The 5,103-nt window shown below is 35.7% G+C and overlaps 1 long non-coding RNA gene across 12 annotated transcripts in view; it reads right to left on the bottom strand.

Annotated features, from left to right (window-relative positions):
* Positions 1-3,249: 3,249 nt before the first annotated feature.
* LOC128892342 (uncharacterized) overlaps positions 3,250-5,103 on the bottom strand; it is a 9,230-nt gene continuing 7,376 nt past the window's right edge. For 11 of the 12 annotated variants that reach the window (XR_008461059.1, XR_008461058.1, XR_008461056.1 and 8 more), the window contains one exon: positions 3,250-4,510. This is a non-coding gene — a long non-coding RNA (uncharacterized LOC128892342). The remainder of the gene's footprint in view (positions 4,511-5,103) is intronic. The other variant, XR_008461051.1, reaches the window with a different exon arrangement.

Raw genomic sequence — 5,103 nt, 5'->3', positions numbered from 1 at the left:
GTCTAAACGAAAAATAATAACGCACGGAGAGATTCAAACCCACGATCCTTGGATCCACAATCAACTGATTTACCTACACGACCAATCCCGTTCCCTACGTTTCGTGTTCTCGTTTGACTGCTTATTGTTGGGTATGGGAAGCGCGGATACTACATTTACAATTATTGAACGTTACGTATACGATAAATCTTATGTACCTAATAGTTGTACGTATCTAGGTATAATAAAACTCGGGTAGTGTTTCGATTCGACTACTATATTTCCTTAGTAGATAGTAACTAGTACAATAGTAAAATACATATATATGTATATGTACAGATTATCAAGTTGAATATCGATTCGAATGACACTTACATTACGTTAAGGTGGTTCTTTCCTAACTGTACTAGTCAAAACAAAACTCAAATACAGGAAGTATTAATAACGATATAAGATTAGATGTATAAAATCTTTTAAGTCTCAAACATTTAAAGCTAGAAAACGTAGACAAGTACTATGAACAGAGAAATTCTAAGAAAGACATTAGAAAATTCTGAAGGAGTAACATATAAAAGTAATATTTTGTTTGAAATAAATAACAGTTGTGCAATCCCAGAAGTACCTATTAATGAATATATCTTTTTATTAGCAAATAAAAATAAAATAATTTGTTTTGACATTGAGACGTCTGGTCGTAATAAAAATTGTAATATTTTACAAATCGCGGCTAAGCTAAGGTTGATGAGAATTTATGGACAGTTCATATTGAGCCTACTGAACCAATCCCTTACGAAGTTACTCAAATAAATGGTTTAGAAAATATTTACGAGGTAAAGGATTACTAACAGTGACAATGCGCGAAGCTTTACAAGCTTTTTCTCAATTTTTATCATTGTTTAAAGAGCGTGTATTAATTGCTCACGACGCACAGTTTGATGTATCATACTTATTTAAGGAGATTTAAAAATATTCGCTAGTGAATGAATTTAAAAACACCGTTGACGGAATCTGTGATAGTTTAAACTTTAAAGGTTCAGAAGAAAAAACTTGCCAATGGAAAAGGTCAAGGTATGGTGACCATATCAAAGTTGACAGATGATTTTTCACAGAAAGATCCTCCACGTGAAAATTTCCTCGAAACTATATATGACGTCATTGTTTTAATAAAACTTATTAATACTTCATTATAGCCTGATGATTTATTACCAAATACAACTTTGTTTACTTATGAAGTAAATAAATTTATACATAAACAGCAAAGAAGTTTAAAGATAAAATCATATTTGCCAATGAAATGTACACTTAGTGATTACATGGTTAAAAAAACTTACGGCAGTAATTGAGTATGAAGAGTTACTGAAAATGTTCCAAAATAGTGATGAAAAAAATGTGACCTCATTTTTAAGTGAACTGCATAATAAAAAAGCGAAAGCAACGAATAATAACATTATTTTGAGAAAAATAATTGATCAACTGAGCAACAAAGCTAAAGATTGTAAATAAATTTGACATTTGGTTTTATTGTAAAGTGTACACAAACCTCATTTAACAATACAAATGTATAACAATAATATTTAACACAATAATTCATAGCATTCATAATAAATATACAATATTTAAATATTTTTAATAAATTTTTTTATTTGGCTCATTTGAAGATTTAACAATATAAAGAATTTTTAATTGTTATGTTTTAGAATCTTGAAACGCCCTCTCTTTTTCAAAGTACCGCGCAACGGCCATGTTTATATACGATGTTGCCACGTTCCCGAAACAGAACTCTGCATGAAAAAATGTCGTACTCGACTTTTCTAACGCATATCGCTTTGATATTAAACGGGCAAGTGTGCCGAAATTGAAATATGTTACTCTACAATTATTAATATACTTTCCATTTATTTTTGGTTTCGAATTCTATTGTACAAATTGTTTCAAAAGTCAAAAGTATCATACAAATTTTCTTTTCTTCCATCGGTCTGCTGCCATAAGCGTCCTGTCAAATGCGATACAAAATCACGAAATTTAAGTGATCATATCTAACAAACTAAATGGTAAATTGAACTCATATTTCACACAGATGTGTATTAAGATGTAAATTGTAAGTTTTCAGATATGAGACAATCTGAACTGTTGTCATTTGTAACCAAACCACCTTAAATCTCGAGATACTCGATTATCCAGGTTAAGCGAATACGTAACCCTTACTCTTATGCGAAGGTGTAAGTAAAGGAATACGTAAAGGCATACGTAAAGGAAAATAAACGCGACGATAGAGATTGTCGCAAGTTGCGAGGTACAAGGTATCGGGACGGTAAATCAACATCAATCGAAATTTTTAATCCTTTGGCAGATCGACGAGCTGATTTCATTCGACAAGATCGAAAGAGTAACGAGCTGGCGATACTAGGCGTATCCTCGAATGAAATCGTACCGCTTGACCGTAGTAAATCAACTGTCCTATCCCAATCTTTGTTGGCGGCACACTCGGAACAGCCGGCGGCTCTATCTATCGACTAAAGGAGGGAGGGAAGTAATCTGGTGAGTCGTAAAACGTGTCAGAATGTCCAACAAACACCTACTCATTAGCCCAGGTAGGCTGGACCGTGGCAGCCAAGATTGCACAAGCACGCATTAATTCCGTGTGGGTAAGTTACTGTCGGGAGAGAGCATAATTCACCCGAACCCGAGCCAAGAAAGTGTGGGTCTACCTCTCTCGGACGTGTTCGTGTAAGGGCTTGGCTCCTCGTTATTTTATCGGCTGCCGGCCGCCTCCAAAGTCTTCGGGCTAATTGAAATCCACTTTCTTAAATTCGGAAAGAGCAGTGCTCAGTATCGGCTTGGAAACTTATAGCCGCTTCCTCGTATCTTGACGTTGCGGTATTTTTCGCTATAACATTAAACGGTACCAGACGCGCGCCGCGCTGCGTCGAAAGATCGATTTCCTCGACTTTGATTAACCAACCGCACATTTCGAAAACACTTCACCGTTTTCTCTTGCAATTTTTCGAATACTAGCATTCGCTCCATCCATCATAGTGCCATGGAAACATTCGTCGATTACATTAGAAACATTTCATTTTATGTACCTTGTTACTATTTAGAGTTGATTGCATTCCGCTATTTGTGTCAAACTATTCAGGCGCATCATCCTAACCATGATGCTACCACACTGCACTGAGAACTCCATTTCAGGGATAAATTCGGTATTTTAAAGCATAAATGTAGGATTTTGGAATTGATCGAGGGTAGCGAATAAATAAGACGCGCGAAAAATGTTAAACAGGATATATTTGAATAATAAAATTGAAGTATATAAAAACACATTGTGATTGATGCAGTACATCTGTACACTACGACCGTTACAGGAAAATAAAAAGACTCTCAAACGCCCATGTGTGTGAAGTTAGCCTCGCACTTTTCGAATTTTGAGTTTTTCTTTCTTGTGCCGTATTGTGCTATATTTGTGCTGGCACAAATATACAATGGCACAATGTAGCACATGTTAGTACGCATCTTTTTATAGAAAAAAAAGTTTGTTTCGGCAAAACTGCGGGGCTAGTATAGTATTGGTTTTATTTCTTTCATTAATTATTATTGATATTATCAATCTCTTATTTACGACACAATTCAGCATAAAGATAGCACAACACGGCACAACAAAGAAAAACTAAAAATTCGAAAAGTGCGGGGCTATCTTCACGCACATCAAACGCCCTCCTGCCGCTTGAATCGAAACAAAAGACAATGCGGTACAATACCTCGCAAAGCCGCCCGAAAAATGTGGGATACATCTATCATTCGGTACACGTTTCTACCGATCGAAACATAACTTCCCTTCATATAAATTCGTAGTAAATATAAAATCAAAGCATTTGCTGCGTCGATTCGTACTGTCGAGCATTATGGATTAGAAATAGGTCAATCGAACTTTGATGACAAGTGTCACCTTGGTCACTAGTTAGTTACTAATGCACAAACTAAAGGCTTTTATATTTTTAACCGACTTCGAAAAGGAGGAGGTTACTCATTTCGACATGTATATATATATATATTTTTTTTTTAAATGTCTGTTCATCGATTACGCCGAGATGGCTTGACCAATCAGTATGAAACTGTTGCATTTTGTAGAGAATGTTCCCTCAGTGATCTTGCCAGTAAGACTTTTTGCGATTTGTCATTTTTTACTCGTTTTTTTACCAAAAACCGCGATTTTTAGGTATGCTTGCCGATTACGTCGAGATGGCTTAATGAATCGAAGTGAAACCTCTTGCATCTTGTCGAATATTTCTACCAGTTCGCATAAAAGAAACATTTTGCAAATTGTCATTTTTTACCCGTTTTTTTTTAAAAACATAAAAATTTTGTCTTGCTTCTTACTTCGAGACGGATGGACCAATAAAATTGAAACTTCTTGGATCTGAAAGAGCATTTGCCATTTGGTCCAATAACAAAACATTTGTCCTTATTTTGCTTTTTACCACTTTATATCACTTTTTATCGCAAAAAGCGTACTACTTTATGTATGTTTAGCCTGAAATCGATGAAATCCCTTACATTTTGCTGCCGTACAGGTTTTCGCGATGATCACATTTGCAAAAATTTATGAATTTTTCATATTGTTTATAACTATTGTTATTGCCAAATTCCTTTTTTTTCTTGGTTCATTAATTAATTCCGATTCCGATCTCGATTAATTCCATATTTGTATAACCTTCCAGCATTCTTGATAATTTCATTTGCAGGGTGTCCTAAAAATGTTGGATGTCCTTGAAAGGGGTGTTTCGGGGGGTGATTTGAAACAATTTTTTCATAGCGAAAATGTTCGAGGCTTCGTTAAGGAGATATTGACAGAAAACCCCGACCAATCAGAGCGCGAGTATACCGTGGACGCCTGCGATAGCGTACGCTCCGCAGGCGCTCCTCTGGCATACTCGCACTCTGATTGGTCGTGAGTTTCTGTTTCTGGAATATCCCCTTAACGAAGCCTCGAACACCATTTTCGCTAAGGAAAAATTGTTTCAAATCACCACCTGACCCGCCCCGGAACCACCACTTTCAAGGACTTCCAACGTTTTTTGATCATCCTATATATTGCTCATAACTATTGTTACTGCATGAAATCTA

This window comes from Hylaeus anthracinus, unplaced genomic scaffold, assembly GCF_026225885.1.
Source record: "Hylaeus anthracinus isolate JK02 unplaced genomic scaffold, UHH_iyHylAnth1.0_haploid 12002, whole genome shotgun sequence".
Lineage (NCBI taxonomy): Eukaryota > Metazoa > Arthropoda > Insecta > Hymenoptera > Colletidae > Hylaeus > Hylaeus anthracinus.
The sequence above is the reverse complement of the archived record's forward strand: the minus strand, read 5'-3'. Positions and strand labels throughout refer to the sequence as shown.